Here is a 23,261-nt window from a genome sequence, read left to right as displayed (position 1 = left end):
TCAAGACATTAAATCCTGTATTACAAGAGAAAGCCCTTATCACTATATACTCTTCCTTATCCAACTTTATTTTGTCTCATTTGAATCAACACCCTCAGGGTCCAGCCTTATATATACAGATATACTGAGTTAACTCTGGTACACTTTGGCCAGATCTTGCAACAATTTCAGTGTATAGCTTCTTTTCTTCTTCTTTTTTTTTAAGATTTTACATTTATTTGAGATAGAAAGAATGAAAGAGAGAAAGCATCAGCCAAGTGATATTTACCTATTTTAGGTACAAGTCCCTGATCAGATTCGTGACTTGAAAATATTTTCTCCCATTCTGTGAGTTGTCTTTTCCATTTCTTGATAGTGTCTTTTGAAGCACAAGTTTTTTAAAGATTTTATTTATTTATTTGACAGCGATAGACACAGTAAGAGAGGGGACATAAGCAAGGGGAGTGGAAAAGGAAGAAGCAGGCTTCCCGTTGAGCAGTGAGTCAATGCAAGCCTCGATCCCAGGACCCTGGGATCATGACCTGAGCCTAGGCAAATGCTTAACCAGTGCCTCTTTTCTTCTTTAGAAGGTCCAATATTCCTTTGACTGGGTTATATTGTAATTTGACTCTAATTATTGGCCTGTTCAAGGTGATTTTGAGATATGAAATTTTCAAGTGTACCAATGCAAATGTCCCTATCCCAAGTCTTGAGAATAGAACCTTTCCCAATCAAGGCCCTGACTGGCATATCAGTCCTACCTTGGATGAGAATTCAGCCTTTTCTGGAATCCTAATTCTCTTACACTTAAGTACTAGGCCTGATTCTCACCATTTTCTACTATCCAGTTCCAGAAGAAGAGAGTCTCTTTATATGCTGCTAAGGATATTCTCTGGCTTTTATACTTTGTCTTATATTGCTTATTTTTTTTCCCAAATTGGGAAAGAAGGAATCCTAGATTATTCCCTCACCCCTATTTATTTTTTTAATTCAATTTAATTTTTTTCAGTGTTCCAAGATTCATTGTTTATGCACCACACCCACTGCTCCATGCAATATGTACCCTCCTTAATACCCACCACCAGGCTAACCCAACCTCCATCCTCCTCCCCTCCAAAATCCTCAGTTTGTTTCTCAGAGTCCATAGTCTTTCATGATTTGTCTCCCCCTCTGATTTCCCCCAACTCACTTCTCTCCATCTCCCAATGTCCTCCGTGTTATTCCTTGTGTTCCACAAGTAAGTGAAACCATATGATAATTGACTCTCTCTGCTTCACTTATTTCATTCAGCATAATCTCCTCCAATACCATTCATGTTGATAGAAAAATTGGGTGTTCATCCTTTCTGATGGAGGCATAATATTCTTATATTGCTTATTAATCACCCTCAACCTTTAACTGTCTTTCTCCAGATAGCACAGCCATCTTGTTGAAAAGTTCTTATAATTATTCTCCTCTACCATTCCTCACAAAAACTCTTAAGTATTTGGGGTATCATAGCTTCCAGGGCATTCACTTCCTTTAGTACTTCATCCCAGTTCATCACTTATGAAAAAAGTTTAAGTACTAACACCACAACCACATGCCAGGGGCTATCAGTTATCCATCACATTGTAGAGTCTGTCCCAAGGAAATTTCCTAATGTTCCTCTTTTATATTAAGTTCCTCAGGAAACATACTGAGGCACTCAGAGTTTTTTTCAGGAGATTTATTAGTTACCAACACTTAGAGGAGGGAAACAAAATTGTGCAAAGGAGGAAGTAGGACAGTGAGGAAGTTACAACAGTGGCCTTGGCTGATCCTTAGGGTACTCTGGAGCTGAAATTGCCCTTCAGAACTCCTCCACACTGAGACAAACAGATCAGGACTTTATGTTCCAAAGTCATTGGATGTAAGCCTGTCCCACGGAGGAGATAAGGCATTCAGTGAAATAGCTCTCTTTTGCTAAGGGCAATCCACAGAAAGAGATTCATCTGAGAGCCATTTGTCACAAACCCTCCAAATCACTGAGGTCATTACTGCCTGTTACTGAAAGGGAGACCTGGGTAGATCACCATAGTACCCACGACACTTTCCCAGAAAAGATTTTCAATTTTACAGGGGATTTCCAGAAGCTTTAGGCTTAACACAATGGAATAATTTATGATGGCAATTCTAAGATTTGGAGTAACTTGAAAGGAAAGAGAATTTCAGAACAGGTGTCACACTTTGTGGTCCTCAAATAGGTCAGGGTGTCCCTGCTCACGTTTGAAGCTGGCCAGTGTTCCTGCAGTTTTCTATATTGTACAAACTTAATATTGTGCAAAGGGTAATACAAACCTATGGCTGCCATTTACTGGGTTTATATGGGATTTGCCTTGGATTTATATTAAAGTTTTTGCTGAAAAAAAAAAAGGCCCTGATCCTGATTACTGTGATTCAAAAAGCTCCTTCAACTAGCCATCTGCACAACCAGATAAAGCCATGCTTCAAGTCCTCCTTAAAGTGTTTCTTCTGCCCTTTCTACTTGCAATTGCCATATTTCAACTCACCATACAATAGCTGCTAGTTGCATGTAATGATTTTATGAGAAAGGATTATTAAATTCCTGAGAGAAATTATATTTTTAAAAAGTGAAACTCAGAAAGATTGGTAAACTGGACACACTATGATCCTTTTGAGTTGAATATATAATTAAGGAATTAAATTTGCCCTTTAATGGAACAAGGTGGTCTACTATAACTCAAGAATAAGTAAGAAGAAAGAAAGCAAAGCTAATTTAAATGACTGAATAATATTTAGAATCCCAAATTGTTCCCATAAATTTTAAGAAATTCTCAGTCTTTATTTTTTCTTAGTTCAAATAATATCTCACAAATATTAAGTAATTTGAAAAATCTTTGCTATGGCAATATGGTTATTCAAGTGAAAAATTAGCACTTTAAGGGACTTCCAAGCCCACAATGAAATGTTTCTTATAACAATCTCCTCACCGTTAAATTGGATTCACTTTCAAGTCAGTCTCCTTTCAGGCGAAATTACCACATGTAATTAGCTTACACAGAGACTTGCTCTAGCCAAATTAGTCTGTCACTTTATATACAAAGTATATTCTAATGTGAAGGGTCAGAGACCCTCATAATTATAACTGCAAAAGATTTTTCTAATGATAATAATACCCTTGCCTTTAATGGGACTGAATTTTAGTTTTAACTAAGGTCTAGTAAACCCAGAGATAATGTATGATTGAAGAATGGGGTGGGTAGAATTGAATGCCTTTTGAAACAAAATTATCCCTGACCTTCTTCTCTATGGTTGTATTCAGGATGGCTTGTTACAGGTTATTCTTTCTCTTTCTTTTTATGTCATGAATAGCTTACAAATCAATAAACAATGACCAAAGAAAGTCCACAACAGTTTAATGTAAGCTCTCCTTAATTTCTGACTTGGACAAAAATTCTTTTGGAAAAACTGACAGAAAGAAGTTGAGTATTTTGTGAGAAAAAATGACACAAAGCATGGAGAAAGCAGTGTGGGAATAGTTGAATGGTAACTCTGTAAACAGAAATAATATTTCTGAAGCAGATCATACATTAAGTGGAACAAGCAAGACATGAAATTAAAACATCTGTCAAAGATATGGAACTTTTACTTTCCAGTCAACAATGGAAAATAGCCCTTTTGAAAGTTCTTCCCTTTTGGAGAACTGGCAGTACTTGCCAAAAAAGAATATATATTTAAAATGGGAAAGAAGAGAAGTGACCTATACAGTTCGAATGGGAACAAATATGTAAATGAGCATGACAGATGCAGGAGGAGCAAATTTAATAGAAATAAGGAGTCCCTAAAAGAATGACATATTTACCAGGAGAAATATCTTGGTGGTAAATACATGGAAATGACAATTTCTCACAATTTATCTCTGCTATGTTGGCCCATTCTGCCAAAGATAAGCAATATGCTTATGTTCATAAAGTATGTGCTGTTGAAAGAGCCACACAATCTCAGATCTTTACTTTTACATTCCTTCTACCATCCAGGCACATCTGCTTGACAGAAGCTAGTCGTACAATTACACTCTGGGGGGGAAAAAAAAAGGACACTAGCATTTGTTTAAAATTCTATGTGTGAAAAGGACTTTAAAAAACTTAAAATGGGGACAGCTTGGTGGTTCTGTCAATTAACTATCTGCCTTTGACTCAGGTCATGATCCTAGGGTCCTGGGATCAAGCCGCACATGGGGTTCCCTGTTTAGTGGGGAGCCTGCTTCTTCTCCCTCAGCTGCTTCCCCTGCTTGTGCTCTCTAGCTCTCTCTCTCTCAAAAAAAAAAATATATATATATATGTACACACATATATATATATATATGGGAGGAGTCAAGATGGCAGAAAAGTAACAGGCTGAGACAAAATCAGGTACCAGGAGATCAGCTAGATAGCTTATCTAACCATTGCGAACACCTACAAATCCAACAGAAGATCGAAGAGAAGAAAAGCAACAATTCTAGAAACAGAAAATCGATCACTTTCTGAAAGGTAAGGCCAGCGGAAAAGTGAATCCAAAGCGACGGGAAGATAGACTGCGGGGGGAGGGGCCGGCTCCCAGCAAGCAGCGGAGCAATGGAGCACAAAATCAGGACTTTATAAAAGTCTGCTCCACTGAGGGACATCACTCCAGAGGCTAAACCGAGGTGAAGCCCACATGGGGTCAGAGTAGCCCCAGGTCCCGCGGGGTCACAGAAGGACCCGGGGCATCTGAGTGTCGCAGAGCTCACAGGTATTAGAGCAGGGAAGCTGGCTACAGAGCCAAAGCTGAGGAGTGAGGTCTCAACCCAGGGTTACCTTGAACCGGTCACAGGCTGGGTGAGCTTGGAGCGCGGCTGGAGGCCAGGGAGATGGGAGTGATTGAGCACTTTTCTCCAAGCGTGGCTGGAGGCCAGGGAGATGGGAGTGATTGAGCGCTTTTCTCCAAGCGCCACCAGAGGCCAGGGAGATGGGAGTGAGTGAGCGCTTTTTCCCAAGCGGGAGTGATTGAGCGCTTTTCTCTGAGGGCACACTTAGGAGCGGGGACCCAAGCTCTCGGCTCCTCTGGGCCAGAGATTGGGAGGCTGCCATTATCATTCCTGTCCTCCGGAACTCTACAGAAAGCCTTCAGGGAAAAAAAACTCCTGAAAGCAAACCAAAGCGGATTACTTAGCCTGGCCCCTGATAAAGACAGGGCAATTCTGCCTCAGGCAAAGGCACTTGAGAATCATTACAACAGGCCCCTCTCCCAGAAGTTCAACAAGAAATCCAGCCAAGACCAAGTTCACTTACCAAGGAGAACAGCGGAATTCCAGAAGAGGAGAAAGCAAAGCAAGAAATTCATGGCTTTCTACCCAAGATTCTTTAGTCTTGCAGTTAATTTTTTTTTCTTCTGCTAATTTTTTTTAAACTTTTACCCTTTCCTCTTTTAATGTTTTTTTAACTAGTTTATCTTAACAATACCTTTCAAAAAATAATCTTTTTTGAACCTTCATTATTATAATCATATTTTATCCTTCATTGTATCTAACTATATTTTTTGTATACACATAAGGTTTTTTCTTCTAAAAATCTTGGGGTGCAACTTCTCCTAATAGATCAAAGTATACCCTAAATCTAGCTCCGGACTTATTCTAGTCTCCAGCCCAAGCAAATTCTCTCCACTTTCTTTTTCTTTGTTCTCCCAACCAACTCGCTTTATCAACTCATTTTTTAGAAATTAAAAAAAAATTCTCATCTTTACAGGATTACTCCATCCCTTCATTGTGTCTACCATTATATATTTTTTCATCCTTTAAAATTTGGGGAGGTAGTTTCTTCTAAGAGACCAAAATACTCCCAAAATTAAGTGAGTGACCTGTTCTAGCCAACAGTCTAATATATATATATATATATATATATTTCTTTTTAAATATTTTTTTCTTTATTTGTTTTCTTTTTTAAACTTTTTTTTTTTCTGAACTTCTTTTTTAACCCCTTTTTCCCTCCCACGATTTAGGGTCTCTTCTGATTTGGTTAAAGCACATTTTCCTGTGGCTTTGCCACCCTTTTAGTATTTTATTTGCTCCTTCATATAGTCTTCTCTGGACAAAATGACAAGGTGGAGAAACTCACCACAAAAAAAAAAAAAGAAAAAATAAGCTAGGGACCTTATCAATACGGACATTGGTAATATGACAGATCTAGAGTTCAGAATGACAATTCTTAAGGTTCTAGCCAGGCTCAAAAAAGGCATGGAAGATGTTAGAGAAACCCACTCTGGAGAGATAAAAGCACTTTCTGGAGAAATAAAAGGACTAAAATCTAACCAAGTTGAAATCAAAAAAGCTATTAATGAGGTGCAATCAAAAATGGAAGCTCTTACTGCTAAGATAAATGAGGCAGAAGAAAGAATTAGTGACATAGAAGACCAAATGACAGAGAATAAAGAAGCTGAGCAAGAGAGACAAATACTGGACCACGAGGAGAGAATTTGAGAGATAAGTGACACCATAAGATGACACAACATTAGAATAATTGGGATTCCAGAAGAAGAAGAAAGAGAGAGGGGAACAGAAGGTATATTGGAGAGAATTATTGTAGAGAATTTCCTTAATATGGCTAAGGGAACAAGCATCAAAATCCAGGAGATGCAAAGATCCCCGCTCAAAATCAATAAAAATAGGCCCACACCCCATCACCTAATAGTAAAATTTACAAGTCTTAGCGACAAAGAAAAAATCCTAAAAGCAGCCCGGGAAAAGAAGTCTGTAACATACAAGGGTAAAGACATTTGATTGGCAGCATACTTATCCACAGAGACTTGGCAGGCCAGAAAGAACTGGCATGATACATTCAGAGCACTAAACGAGAAAAACATGCAGCCAAGAATACTATATCCAGCTTGGCTATCATTGAAAATAGAAGGAGAGATTAAAAGCTTCCAGGACAAACAAAAACTGAAAGAATTTGCAAGCACCAAACAAGCTCTACAGGAAATATTGAAAGCATTCCTCTAAGCAAAGAGAGAGCCCAAAAGTAGTAGATCAGAAAGAAACAGAGACAATAAATTGTAACAATCACTTTATAGGCAATACAATGGCACTAAATTCATATCTCTCAATCGTTATCCTGAATGTAAATGGGCTAAATGCTCCAATCAAAAGACACAGGGTATCAGAATGGATAAAAAAACAAAACCCATCAATATGATGCCTACAAGAAACTCATTTTAGACCCAAAGACACCTCCAGATTTAAAGTGAGGGGGTGGAAAACAATTTACCCTGTTAATGGACATCAGAAGAAAGCTGGGGCGCCAATCCTTATATCAGATCAATTCATTTTTAAGCCAAAGACTGTAATAAAAAATGAGGAAGGACACTATATCATACTCTAAGGGTCTGTCCAACAAGAAGACCTAATAATTTTAAATATCTATGACTCTAACATGGGAGCAGCCAACTATATGAACCAATTAATAACAAAATCAAAGAAACACATTGACAATAATACAATAATTGTAGGGGACTTTAACACTCTCTTCACTGAAATGGACAGATCATCCAAGCAAAAGATCAATAAGGACACAAATGCCTTAAATGACACACTGGACCAGATGGACATAACAGAAATATTCAGAACATTCCATCCCAAAGCAACAGAATACACATTCTTCTCTAGTGCACATGGAACATTCTCCAGAATAGACCACATCCTGGGTCATAAATCAGGTTTCAACTGGAATCAAAAGATTGGGATCATTCCCTGCATATTTTCAGACCACAATGCTCTGAAGCTAGAACTCAATCACAAGAGGAAATTTGGAAAGAACCCAAGTACATGGAGACTAAACAGCATCCTTCTAAAAAATGAATGGCTCAAGCAGAAAATTAAAGAAGAATTGAAAAAATTCATGGAAACAAATGATAATGAAAACACAATGGTTCAAAATCTGTGGGACACAGCAAAGGCAGTCCTGAAAGGAAAATATATAGTGACACAAGCCTTTCTCAAGAAACAAGAAAGGTCTCAAATACACAACCTAACCCTACACCTAAAGAAGCTGGAGAAAGAAAAACAAAGAAAACCTAAACCCAGCAGGAGAAGAGAATTGTGTATATATATATATATATATATATATATATATATATATATATATAATCTTTAGAGGAAAGGAATCTATTAAAATGGGAAGGAGATTTTAAAAATATATTGGGCAGCCACAAATTGCATAGTTCCTCTAGGACAATAAAGATGATTTTCAGGTCAACAGTGAAGTGAAGGGAAGTCCCTGAACAAGAGCTATGTAGGTATCCTAGAGAACCAATGGTCCAGACTGGAGCAAGAAAATATGAGACAATGTTTACCTTCAAGCATATTTTTTAATTTTTTCAAAAAGAAGGTAAAACCATTGTACACTATTTGGTTCAGCAGTGAATCCTAACTATGTAAAAATTTAATGATGGCAATAAAAATGATGCTGCATTGAGAGGATGGGTGGAAGGGAAAAGGAGGGTTAAGATTACTAAGACTTCATCATCCTAAATAGCATAAGTGTTTATAACTGAGAAATATAAGTAAAATTTATCATTTCAAAGTGTAAAAGTTAATCCCTATAAGAGTGTAGAAGGTATAACTGAGACAGGACTATTAATTACAGGTCTTCCTATAAATTTTACTGTACTATTTGTGTTTTTAAACTACCTGCAGATAATGCTTTGGTAAAAATAAAAATTAGTTGAAATCAAAATAACAAAATTACATTACAACTTGATACAAAAAAGAAAAAAAAACATAAAATTCTATAATCCTAACACAACCGGTTACTACTATTTTGATATGTGTAATTCTTATAAATTTTTCCTAAATATTTTCTCTTCATTACATTAGAAATATTCATGCAATATTATGCTTATTTATTTAGCATTACAACCTAAGAATTTTATATGTTTCACCTGTCTGTAATCATCACCTTCAATGGCACATTATCACAATAGATGAATGCTTCAAAAGCTACTAAACTAGTCCATTATTGGTCTATTAATTCATATTTAATACTGACCATTATAAATAATAATAAAACAAAGACCTCTCCCTATATATAACTGTTTTCAATAGTTTTAATATTGTCCCCAGGATAGATTCTAGTAGTAGGATTACTGGGTTGAAATGTACATGATAAATCATCTAATGAAATATATGGGCAATAACCAAGCATAGTATCTAACAGTTTTCAGTGATTTTTAAATGTTTACTGCCATCTCCAAATAACACACAATTCCAAACTGCTTTATAAAATAGTAAAACCAATTGGCAAAGTCACCAATGATGAAGAATTTAAAAGATATACCCCACAAAAGGTAATATTAATACTCATTCATTAAATAAATATTTATTGAACACCAAATATGTCCCAGGAACTCTTCAAGATGATGGGCCATTAAGCTAATATTCTATTGTATTTACTAATATTCTATTTTAATAGATCTTACATTCTAGTGAGAGAGATAGGTAAAAGACAGAATACAATATAAAGCAATATATTATAATACAGTATGATATATTCCAAAGTGTTATGTAGAAACTAAAGCTGGCTAGTGTAGAAAATTCATGACTGGAGACATGAGGAACTATTCTGAATATGGTGATGAGGGAAGATGACTTTGAAGAATTAACATTTGATCAAAGAGCTGAGTGAATGAGCCATACTGTCAAATGAGGAAAGTATGTTCTAGGCAAAATGATGTATAAGTGCAAATGTATTAAAATGGAAGACAGCTAATGATTCAAGAAATAAGGAGGCCAGTGTGGTGGGGTCTATACTTCTCCACTTTTAATGTGTTCATATGTCTTAAATTTTTTCCTTTCAAGTTTTTATTTAAATTCTAGTTACTTAACATATAGTGTAATATTAATTCCAGTAAAGAATTTAGAGACTCGTCATGTACATATAACACCCAGTGCTCATCCCAAGTGGTCTGCTTAATGCACATTACCTGTTTAGCCCATCCCCGCCCACATCCCCTCAATCAATCCTCAGTCTCTTCTCTATATTTGAGTCTTATAGTTTCCCTGCTTCTCTTTCCCCCTTCCCCTATGTTCTTCTGCTTTATTTCTTAAATTCCACATATGAGCAAAATCGTATATTGTTTATATTTCTCTGACAGACTTGTTTTGCTTAGCATAATATACATTACCTCCATCCATTTCATTGCAAATGGCATGATTTGATTCTTCTTGATGGCTGAGTAACATTCCACTGTATATATATACCAACTCTTCTTTATCCATTCATCTTTCAATGGACTTATTCCATAATTTGACTATTTTTTATAATGCTGCTATAAATATCAGGATCCATGATCCCCTTCAAATCAGTCTTTTGGTATCATTCAGTTAAATGCTTGCTAGTGCAATTGCTGGGTTGTAAGGCAGTTCTATTTATAACATTTTAGAAACCTCCATACTGTTTTCCATAGTTTCTGCATCACTTCACGTTCACACCAACAGCATAAGAGGATCTCCCTTTTTCTACATCCTCCAGTATCTGTTGTTTCCTCTGTTGTTAATTTTAGATATTCTGACAGGTGTGAGGTGATACCTCATTTAGTTTTGATTTGCATTTCCCTGTTGATGAATGATGTTGAGCATCTTTTCATATGTTTGTTATCCATCTGGATGTCTTCTTTGGAAAAATGTCTATTCATGTGTTCTGCCCATTTCTTAACTGGATTATTTGTTTTTTGGGTGTTGAGTTTGGTAGTTCTTTATACATTTTGGATACTAACACTTTATCTGATATGTCATTTGCAAATATCTTCTCCCATTCCAAAGGTTGCCTTTTAGTTTTGTTGATTCCTTCGCTGTGAAGATTTTTACCTTGATGAAGTCCCAATAGTTCATTTTTGCTTTTGTTTCCCTTGCCTCAGGAAACATATCTAGTAAGAAGTTGCTATGGCTGATGTTAAAGAGGTTACTGCCTGTGTTCACCTATAGGATTTTGATGGTTTCCTCTCTCATATTTCAGTCTTTCATCTATTTTTAATTTATTTTTGTTTGTGGTGTAAGAAAGTAGTCCAGTTTCATTCTTTTGCATGTTGTTGTCCAGTTTTCACAAAACCATTTGTTGAAGAAACAGTTTTTTCCCCCATTGGATACTTTTTATTTTTAATTTAATTTAATTTGTGTGTGTGTGTGTGTTCCAAAATTCATTGTTTATGCACCACACCCAGGGGTGCATGCAATACATGCCCTCCTTAGTACCCACCACCAAGCTCAGCCAACACCCCCACACTCCTCCCCTCTAAAATCCTGTTTGTTTCTCAGAGTCCACAGTCTCTCATGGTTTGTCTCTCCCTCTGATTTCCCCCAACTCACTTCTCCTCTCCATCTCCCAATGTCCTCTGTGTAATTCCTTATGTTCCACAAGTAAGTGAAACCATATGATAATAGACTTTCTCTGCTTGACTTATTTCACTCAGCATAATCTCCTCCAGTACCGTCCATGTTGATACAAAAATTGATTATTCATCCTTTCTGATGGAGGCATAATACTCCATTGTATATATGGACCATAGACCTCCTGAGGGCAGCTGGGGGAAGAGATTCCTTACATACAGAGGAAGGTCCATCAGAATAATGTCAGACCTGTCCACAGACACCTGGCATGCCAGAAAGGGCTGGTAAGACATATTCACAGCACAAATGAGAAATATATGCAGCCAAGAATACTTTATCCAGCAAGACTGACATTCAAAATGGATGGTGAGATAAAGAGCTTCCAAGACTGGCGAGGTTTAAAAGAATCTGTAACCACCAAGCAAGCACTACAAGAAATATTATGGGGGGTTCTATAAAAGAAGAAAGAACCCAAGAATGACATATAACAGAAATTTACAGATACAATCTATAGAAACAAGGACTTCACAGGCAACATGATATCAATAAAAACATATTTTTCAATAATCACTCTCAATGTGAAAGGCCTAAACACTTCCATAAAATGATACAGGGTTGCATATTGGATAAAACAACAGGACCCATCCATATGCTGTCTAAAAGAGACCCATTTGGAACCCAAAGATACATCCAGACTGAAAGTGAAGGGACGGGGAAGCATCTTCCATGCCAACAGGCTTCAAAAGAAAGGTGAGGTAACAATTCTAATATTAGATAAGTTAGATTTTAAACTAAGGACTGTAGCCAGAGATAAAGAAGGACACTACATCATTCTTAAAGGGTCTATCCACCAAGAAGACCTAACAATTGTAAATATTTATGCCCCTCGATACAGGACCAGCTAACTACATAAGACAACTGTTAATCAAGATAAAGAGTCATATTGATATGGATACATTAATAGTAGGGGATCTTAACATCCCACTATCAGTAATAGATAGATCATCCAAGAAGAAAATCAATAAAGAAACAAAAGCATTGAATGACACATTGGACCAGATGGACCTCATAGATATATACAGAACATTCCACCCTAAAACAACAGAACACTCATTCTTCTCATGTGCACATGGAAATTTCTCCAGAATAGACCACATACTTGGTCACAAATCAGAGCTCAACTGATACCAAAAGATTGAGATTATTCTTGGCATATTCTCAGACAACAATACTTTGAAACTGGAACTCAACCACAAGAAAAAGTATGGAAGGAATTCAAATACTTAGAAGCTAAAGACCACCCTGCTTAAGAATGTTTGGATCAACCAGGAAATCAAAGAAGTTAAATAATTCATGGAAACCAATGAGAATGAAGACACATTGGTACAAAACCTATGGATATGGCAAAGGCAGTCCTAAGGGGGAAATACATAGCCATCCAAGCCTCACTTTAAAAAAAATTGAAAAATCCAGAATATGCCAACTCTCATTGGGTATTTTTTCCTTCTTTGTCAAAGATTAGTTGAACATATAGTTGTGGGTCCAGTTCTGCATTTTCTATTCTGTTCCATTGATCTATGTGTCTGTTTTTGTGCCAGTACCATACCATCTTGATGATTACAGATTTGTGATACAGCTTGAAGTCTGGAACTGTGATGCTTCCAGCTTTGCTTTGCTTTTTCAAGATTGCTTTGGCTATTTGGAGTCTTTTATGATTCCATACAATTTTAGGATTCTTTGTGCTATCTTTGTGAAAAATGCTTTTGGCATTTTGATAGGGATTGCATTAAATCTATAGATGGCTTTGTGTAGTATAGATATTTTAACAATATTGTTTTTCCAATCCATGAGCATGGACTGTTTTTCCATTTCTTTGTGTCCTCTTCTATTTCATTCATAAGTGTTCTATAATTTTCAAGATAAAGGTATTTTACTTCTTTGGTTAGGTTTATTCCTAGATACCTTAAAATTTTTGGTGTAATTTTAAATAGGACTGATTCCCTAATTTCTCTTTATGTTACTTCATTACTGGTGCATAGAAATGCAACAGATTTCTGTACATTTGTTTTATATCCCATGATTTTGCTAAATTCATGTTTTAGTTTCATCAATCTTTTTATGGAGTCTTTCAGATATTCTACATAGGGAATCATGTCATTGGGAATAGCAAAAGTTTGACTTCTTCCTTGCTGCTTTGGATGCTTTTTACTTCTTTCTGTAGTCTGATTGCTGAGGCCAGGACTTCCAATACTATGTTAAATAATAATGGTGAGAATTCACATCCTTTTCTTGTTCCTGACCTTAGAGGAAAAGCTCTCAGTTTTTCCTCATTGAAGAGGATACTGGCTATGTGTCTTTTGTATATGGCATTTATGAGGTTGAGGTATGCTTCCTCTATCCCTACTTTTTTTGAGAGTTTTTATCAGTAATGAATACTGTACTTTGTCAAATGCTTTTTCTGTATTTATTGAGAATATCATGTTTCTTATCCTTTCTTTTACTAATGTGAGGTATCACAAATATTGAAACACACTTGCAGCCCAGGAATAACCCCCCCCCCTTGATCATGGTGAATGATTCTTTTAATATACTGTTGGATTCAATTTGCTACTATGTTGTTGAGATTTTTTGCATCCATGTTCATCACAGATATTAGCTTGTAATTTTCCCTTTCAGTGGGGTCTCTGTCCGGTTTCAGAATCAAGGCAATGATGGCCTTGTAGAATGAGTTTGGAAGTTTTCCTTCCATTCATGTTTTTTGGAACACTTTTAGAAAACCAAGTATTAACTTTCCTTTCAATGTTTGGTAGAATTTCCCTGGGAAGTAATCAGCCCTGGACTTTTGTTTTTTGGGAGATTTTTGATTAATGATTAATTTTTTGTTGTTGGTTATGGGTCTGTCCAAATTTTCTATTTCTTTCTGTTTCAATTTTGGCATTTTATATGTTTCTGGGAAGTTATCCATTTCTTTCAGATTGCCCAATTTGTTGGCATATAATTTTTCACAGTATGCTCTTACTGTGTTGGCTATAATATATCTTCATTCATTTGTGATTTTATTTATTTGGGCCCTTACTCTTTCCTTTTTGGTAAGTCTGGCTATTTGTTTATCAATTTTATTAATTATTCCAAAGAACCAGCTCCTAGTTTCACGGATATGTTGTACTGGGTTTTTTAGTTTCTATATCATTTGTTTCTGCTCTAATCCTTATTATTTCCCTTCTGCTGGCTTTAGGCTTTATTTGCTGTTCCTTTTCTAGTTCCTTTAGGGGTAAGTTTAGGCCGTGTATTTGAGACCTTTCTTTCTTTCTTTCTTTCTTTCTTTCTTTCTTTCTTTCTCTCTTTTTGTAGCTTAAAACAAAACACATTTATTACCTCATAGTTCCTATGCATTAAGAGTATAGGCTCAGCTTTAGGGTTTCTCAGTGCTGCTACAAAGGTTTTGTCTGGGGCTCCAGTCTCAACTGAGGCAGGACTGGGGAAGGATATGCTTTCAAGCTTGTGTGGTTTTTGGCAGATTTCAGTGTCTTACAAGCTGTTGGACTGAAAGTCTCAGTTTCTTGTGCTTCTTGAGGTAGGTGTGTATTGCTATATACTTTCCTTTTATGACCATTTTTGCTGCATCCCAAAGGTTTGGGACTATTGTGTTTTCATTTTCATTTGCTTCCATGCATTTCTTTTTTTTTTTTTCTTTAGGTTCCTGGTTAATGCATTAATTCTCTAGTTGGATGTTGTTTAACCTCCATATATTTATGGTCTTTCCAAATTTTTTTCTTGTGGTTCACTTCAAGTTTCATAGCAATGTCATATGAAAATATGCATGGTATGATCTCAGTCATTCTGTACTGGTTGAGGCCTGATTTGTGACCTAGTATCTGTGATCTATTCTGGAGAATGTTCCATGTGCACTTGAAAAGAATGTGTATTCTACTGCTTTAGAATGAAATGTTCTGAATGTATCTGTTAAGTCCATCTGGTCAAGTGTGTCATTCAAAGCCCTGGTTTCTTTGTTGATTTTCTGCTTAGATGATCTGTTCATTGCTGTCAGTGGGGTGTCAAATTCCCCTACTATTATTTCATTGTTATCAATGAGTTTATTTATGTTTTTTTATTAATTGATTTATATATTTGGGTGCTTCCAAGTTGGGGACAAAAATTTCACAATTGTTAGAAAAAGAAGATCTTATTGGATAGACCCCTTTTTTATGATACAGTGCCCTTCTTCACCCCTTGCTATAATTTTTGGCTTAAAATCTAGTTTGTCTGATATTAGTATGGCCTCTCTGGCTTTCCTTTGACAATCATTAGTATGATAAATGGTTGTCAATCCCCTCATTTTCAATTTGGAGGTGACTTTCGGTCTAAAATGAGTCTCTTGTAAGCAGCCTATAGAAGGGTCTTGTTCTGTTTTCTTTAGCTTTGTTTTGTTTTTATCCATTCTGATACCCTATGTCTTTTGATTGGAGCTTTTAGTCCATTTAAATTCAGAGTTATTGTTAAGAGATATGAATTTAGTGCTATCATATTACCTGTGAAGTCACTGTTTCTCAAAATTTTTTTTCTGTTCCTTTCTAGTCTTTGTTGCTTTTGGTCTTTATTTCCCACTCAAAGAATCCCCTTTAATATTTCTTGTAGGGTTGGTTTAGTGGTCAAATTCCTTTTGTTTTTGTTTGTCTGGGAAACTATCTTTCCTTTTTATTATAAAAGATTTTATTTTTATTTGAGAGAGAGAGAGAGAGAGCACAAGTGGGGGCAGGGGCAGAGGGAGAAGCAGATTCCCTGCCAAGGAGGGAGCCCAATGTGGGACTTGATCAGTGGACTCAGAGACTGTGACCTGAGCCAAAGGCAGATGCTTAACAAACTGAGTCACCTAGGTGCCCTTCTTTATCTCTCCTATTCTGAATGACAGCCTTGTTGGATAAAGTATTCTTGGCTGCCTATTTTCCCCATTCAGCACATTGAATATATCATGGCACTGTCTTCTGGTCTGCCAAATTTCTGTGGAGAGATCGCCTGCTAACCTGATTATTCTTCCCTTATAGGTTCGGGATTTCTTTTTCCTTGCTGTCTTCAGGATTCTTTCTTGATCTCTATATTTTTCAAATTTTACTATACTATGTCCTCAAGTGGGCTGGTTTTTGTTGATTTTTCTGGGATTTCTCTGAACCTCCTGGATCTGGATGTCTGTTTTCTTTCCCAGGTTAGTGAAGTTTTTAGCTATAATTTGCTCAAATAAACCTACCACTTTTTTCCCTCTCTTTTTCTGGGATTCCTATGATATGAATGTTATTAAATTTATGGAGTCACTAAATTCCCTAAGTCTACATTCATGATCCAATATTTTTCTTCCCTCTTCATTTCAACTTCATTATTTTCCATAATTTTATCTTCTATATTGTTTATTCATTCTTCCGCTTCTTCCATCCTTATGGTCATTATACCTAGTTGGTTTGCATCTCAGTTATAGCATTTTTTTTAAAATTTCAGCCTGACTAGTTTCTTTACCTTTTATCTGTGCAATAAGGGACTTTCTGCTTTCTTTTACACTGTCCTAAAGCCCAACTAGTATCCTTACTTTTTTTTTTTTTTAATTCTGGTTCAGTCTTATTACTTCTATCTGTTTTGATTAGATCTCTGGCCATAATGTTTTCTTGTTCTTCTTTTGGGATGGATTCCTCCATCTTTCCATTTTGTCTAGGTCTCTGCCTTTTGTGTGTTAGGAATGCCTGTTGTGTTTTCTGCTCCTGAGAGTAATGACTTTATTAAGAGGTGATTATAAACTGTCCAGGGCCTGGCACTTCAAGAAGTGTTTCTGGCATATATTGTGTGCACTCTGCTGCTGTGTTTTGCCTGCTTTTTCCCTCAGGTCAGTTCTCTGCAGTTTCTCCTTGTCTACAGTGGGAGATGTTTGGATTTGTCTGGAGTGTGGTGACTTTTAACTTGGTATATTCTGGCCTGTTTGTTAAAAGAGACCTGACCCCATTTCTACTATAGTTGAACCTTTGCAGCACTCTATGGTCAATAGTTGTGGTGGATGCTGGGATTCCTGCTGGTCATCTGGGGGAGGGTCTGCTGTTGATCTGGCTCTTAGGCATACTTGTCTTAGTAAAGAGCACCTGCTGAGCACAGGAGGGTGGGGCTTGTTATAAGGGGTTGAGGCCTCCACTGTGGGCACTGTGCTGCTCACTGATGTCAGTCCTTTCTGACAGGCAGGGTAAAAACAGCATCAGGTGCCTTTCTTCCCCATAGAGGGGATTTCATGCCCATTACCACTCAGGAAGCCATCACAGTAAAGTGAACAATCTCCCTTTGTTTGTTCCAGGCATCCTTCAGATCCCTGACTTTATCCTTACTGTCCAAACCATCTGCCCACACAGCAGTGCTGTTTTGTGTTTTGCCTCAGGTATGTAGGCTGGGCTTCAAATTTCCAAATTGTAGGGACCCAGCATGGCATGGATCTACACTGATCTTTGAGGGAAGGGTCTTACCACACTGTGGATGGTGTCGGTCTTTCCCAGAAGGCAGTTGCGTGAACCTTCAGGGGGTTAGAGCTTTTAGTAAACTGCAACAATAATCCAGCATCTGGGTTAGCTGCCCTCCGAATCTGCCTCTACTCCTGTGCTAATAAAGGGGAAAACTCAGGTGTGCATGCTTGGTCCTTAGACCCTAAAAAGGCAGTGCCACCTCTCCCAAATGCACTCAAAAAGAACTGTCTCTACCAGTGTGAACCAGGGGATCTTAAGACCACACTGTCTATCCCCATGCCTTTGTCCTCCTTCTCCACAGGAGCACTGCAGCACAAGCCATGCTTTACCCTAGCCATGGAACAGTCTTTGAGTTTTCTTCATTATAAACACTCAAGTTAATCATCTTTAAGCTTTATTAAAGTAAAAAGGATATTTCTCCAAAAAATTCTTAGAGCAAATTGTAGGTTTTCTTAATATGAAAAATCTAAATTTTATATAACAGTTTATTTTCCAGTTATTTCCATATCAAAAATTCAAAGTGATTTTGCATGGAACTCTGGTGTAGAACACAGCATGTGCATCAAGTTGCATACAGCAAAACCTTTTTTTCATTTAAAAATTACTCATTTATCAATGTAATTGTATATGTAATTGTATTATCTTATAATCTAAAAATTGTTATTCTATTTCTTTTTTTTATTATGTTCATAATACAAAACCTATGCAAGATTTTACTCAAACTCCAATTCTTATAGAAGTTTGCATGTCTCCAAGTATCACCTGTTTTTAATTATGACTGAGACATCAAAAGTTGAAAGTACTACTGAGAGTGCACTAAAATAAGTGTACTATAGATCAAATAAAACAAAATTAGAAAATTAAAGCAGATTTTGTTAATTTGATCTAGTGTAAGAGTAGAAAAATATATTTCCTCTAACTTATAGAATTTTTGTTTTACATTTTTCCTCTTTCAGATGTGCATTTATTCATTGGGTTGTTATTTTTGCTGTTACAGGGTATTTCCATTTCACAGTGGCAGAAGTCCAAGATAACACAGTAAATGGAATTTGGTACACTGTAGTTCAAGAAGGAGATCACTCAGGAGGATTTAATGTATTTAGAATGCCAACTAATTAAACACCTGGAGATGAAGTGCACTTTCCCTGGCTAGATTCTGGCAAATGTGTCTTATTTCAATATTCATAGACTCATAGCCAGGTCATGGGTGTATTGTTTTAGAGAAATAACAATTCTACCAACCCAGAGAATCTTCTCAAAATCTAGAAAAGACAAAAATAAGTTTTATTTTTAAATAAGCATACTCAAATTACAATGCCTCATAAGTAAGTCAAATAAATTCCACCCTATTTATATAGCCAGTCACAACCCATTACATATGTAAGTTCTCAAGTGGTCTCTAACAGGACTTAAAACTATCATTTGCTACAAATTCGTTAATAAAGTGCATCCTGAGTTTACTTAGGAATTAAGGAAACCATTTGTTTTAGTTAATTGCATTTCTCCGAAGGTATATTAAAACTTCTTATCTCTATGACAAGCAGATGGTTACAGCTCAGAGTAAGGTGCCCAGCTTAAACTCTCACTGTGACAAGGAACTAGAGGTGTTATTTTTGTAAATATTTACATTTGAAAGGGATGACTCCCAGACACTTGAAAACATTCTTTGGCCGTAAACCTGGCAAGAGGGTTATTAAGCCTCTAAAAAGATATACATGCATGTTAAAAGGTTAGCTTAGAAAAAGAATTCACAACCACTAGTCTTCTCATAGGAAAACAGTAAGGAAAATAAAAAGGGAAAACAGTGTCTTTCCATTTGGCAACATAGAAATTAAGTTTTTATTTATCCTTATGATGGGTAAAACAGCACAGTACAGGCACAGGGAAGCGCCTTATACAGTGACAGCTGGCACTATGAGGAATGAGTGGGAGTCCCAGTGGCTTGGCCTGGAGGAAGCAGACTAGAATAGCATTGCAAGAGTTCAAAAAACTAAATTATTATTAGAACTAAGGCCACAAAAGTAGACCAGTATCTACACGCTATGTCAGTGCCTGCTGAAACAGGCTTTAAATAGAATTTAAAAATCTAGTATAATAAATAACCAGTATGTCCAATATGCAATTAAAAATCACTCATTACACCAAGAACCAAGAAACCCACATTTTTTGCAACTGATTATATATTTATATATAATTCAAATGACTTATACACACACACACACACACACACACATATAAATGACTTCTATATATATATATATTTACATATAATTCAAGCAACTTCTTTTTTTTACCATTTTATCTTCTTTTCCATCATGAACATTGTATTCTTTAATCCTCATTCACCAGCCTACCTGCCTTCTGGTAACCATCAGCGCATTCTCTGTAGTTAAGAATCTGGCTCTTGGTTTGTCTCTCTCTCTTTTCCTTTGCTCCTTTGGTTTCTTAAATTTCACATATGAGTGAGATCATTTGTTATTTATCTTTCTCTAATTGATTTATTTCACTTAGAATTATACTCTAGCTCTGTCCATATTGTTGCAAATAGCAAGATTTCAAATTTTATGTTTGAATAATATCTCATTGTGTGAGTGTGTGTGTGTATATATATCTCACATTTTCTTTATCCATTTGTCTATTAATGAACATGGCTGCTTCCATCATTTTGCTATCATTAATAATGTTGTAATAAACATTGGAGTGCATGTATCCCTTTGAATTAGTGAAAATCACAATTTGAATGAGGAAAAATAATCAATTTATAACAACACTAATATTAGAATTACATGAAAAGCACTTTAAAGCAGCAGTGGTAAAAATGTTTCAACAATCAACTACAAATACTCTTAAATGAAAAATAGATATCAGCAAAGAAATAGAAGTAGCAAAAAAATCCAAATTTAAATTAAAAAATGCAATGACCAATATAAGAAATTCTACTCAATAGTAGACTGGAGATGACAGAGAATAGAATCAGTAAACTTGAAGATGGATCAATAGAATGTATTGTATCTGAACAACACAGAAAAATTAAACTAGAAAAAATGAGCAAAATTTCAGTGATCTGTATAACAATAACAAAATATCTAATATTTTATCAGAATAAGAAGAGAAACAGTGGGGCTGAAAGAGTATTTAAAGAAACCGTGGCAAAAACTCCTCAATTTCAGCATAAATAAATAAATAAAACTACATATTCAAAAAGTTGAGTAAGCTCCAAGTAGAATATACCCAAACAAAACCAGGTAGGTACCCATCATAATTAAACTGTTGAAAAATAAAGTCAATGAAAATATCTTCAGAGTGATGTCAGCAAAAATGACCAACTAGGTAGCTTCAAGATTCTGTCTGTTCACAGAAACATTGGAAAATGAAACAGAACATTCAGAATCAACTTTGTCAGAACTCTGGAAAGCAATCAAAGGTTACAGCAAGAAAGAAAATGTTGAATCAAGGAAAAAACACTTAAAAATGGAAGGAAAGTATTGGGATATTCTACCTGCTCCTACCCAGCCTCCTCTCCAGTATGGGGAGTAGTCTTAAGCTGGCCACTGAAATTCCCAAAATGGGACCCCAGTCCCTGGTTTGAGGTAGCAGAGCACATTTTATTTGTAAATTATTGTGTTTATCTTACCTAACTTGTCTAAGGGCTGCCTGAAATATTTGATTTATTTTGCTTAACTATAAACTCTCTTGGAGCAGAAATGTCAGCACCCAGAAGGCATTGCTCAAACACAGCAAAAGGAAAATGAATAACCCACTGCCACCTGAGGCAAAGGTTACTGTTGAGGCAAAGAATAAATACATCAAAAGTCAGGGAATAAAGACCAGGGAGAGAGACTCTTTGAATAATTATAGCACTAAAATTATACCTAATATACCAGGGAATTTAGAGAGCTATGTGCATGCCCAGGGCAAAATGCATGCTCAAAAAAGACCTGAGAAGATCCTAAGATTTTAACTCTGATTATTGGGTTCAGTATAAGCAGGAAGTGAGAGCCAAGATAAAATTATAAATAACCTAGCTAGCACTGAAAGAATGTGTCAGCACAGAGTCAATCTGCAAAGATTAGAAGAATTATTTTCTTTTTAATTCTTTCCCTTTTTCCCCTTTTATTTGGCTGCTTGCAATTAAGTAAATCTTTGTTAAAACACAAAGTGAACAAAAAGTAAAGGAACAGAGACTTCAGAGATCACACATGACATGAAAATTCTTTTAAAAAGTCACTAAAGAAAACAGCTATAACAACAAAATTAAGGACTGAGGAAGTGGAAGAATCTTATTTCACAGTTATAATAATATAATACTAAAAATATCTGTTTTTCAGCAAACAAAATCATGAAAAGAAACAACAAATTATGGTCCTTTCAAAGAAAAACTTATGAAAAACTGTCTCTGAGGAGACAAACATATTGGACATAGTAGAAAAGGACTTTAAACGACCTGTTGAAATATATTCAAATAGCTAATGGAAAATATGATCAAAGAACTGAAAGAAATCAGGAGAACAGTGCATAAACAGGTAGAGAATATCAATGAAGAGATAAACATTACAAAAAAGAAATCAAATGAGATTCTGGTAATGAAAAGTACAATACTGAAATGAAATCTCATTTGAAGCTTTCAATTGCAGATTTGAGCAGGTGAAGGAAAGAATCAGTGAACTCTAAGATGTAAACCAAAATTATCCATTGACTTAAAAAATTATCCCGTGACTTGTCAGGTAGAAAGGATCCTCAATAAAATTAACATTAAATATATCAACAGAAATTCATGGAGGACAAAATGTAATGGTAAGACTTTTAAAATGTTATAAGAAAAAAAAAACTTGTCACTTAAGAATACTGTATCTGGCAAAAAATCCTTCAAAAATAAAGACATTAATACATTCCCAGATGAAAAAAAGCTGAGGGAGTTTATCACTAGTAAACTTGCCTTACAAGTAATAAATACTAATGCAATCTATCAGGCTGAAATAATAAACACTAGACAGTAACCCGAAACAATATGAAGAAATAAAGATAAAGAACACTTGTAAAGGTCACTACACAGGTGAATATAAGAGCCAGTATTATTGTATTAGTTCGTACTTTCTATTTTTATTTCCTATATGGTTTAAATGCATATATATAAAGCTAAGTGAAAATTTATGTTAATGGTAAAACAATGAATAAAGATGAAATTGATGCAATAACAACCTAAAGGAAAAGGAATGGAGCTGTAAAGGAGTACAGTCTTAATAGTATTGAAGCTAAGTTCATTTCAATTCAAACTAGAGTGTTATAACTTTCACAAATTTGGGATATTAGATTAATCCACATAATACACATAAGAAAATATATTAAAATATACACAAAAGAAAGAATCAATTAAAAAATACAGTCTAACTATATGCTATCTTTTAGAGAGTCACTTT

Source organism: Lontra canadensis, unplaced genomic scaffold, assembly GCF_010015895.1.
Source record: "Lontra canadensis isolate GAN:19392208 unplaced genomic scaffold, GSC_riverotter_1.0 scaffold81, whole genome shotgun sequence".
NCBI classification, from domain to species: domain Eukaryota; kingdom Metazoa; phylum Chordata; class Mammalia; order Carnivora; family Mustelidae; genus Lontra; species Lontra canadensis.
The sequence above is the reverse complement of the archived record's forward strand: the minus strand, read 5'-3'. Positions refer to the sequence as shown.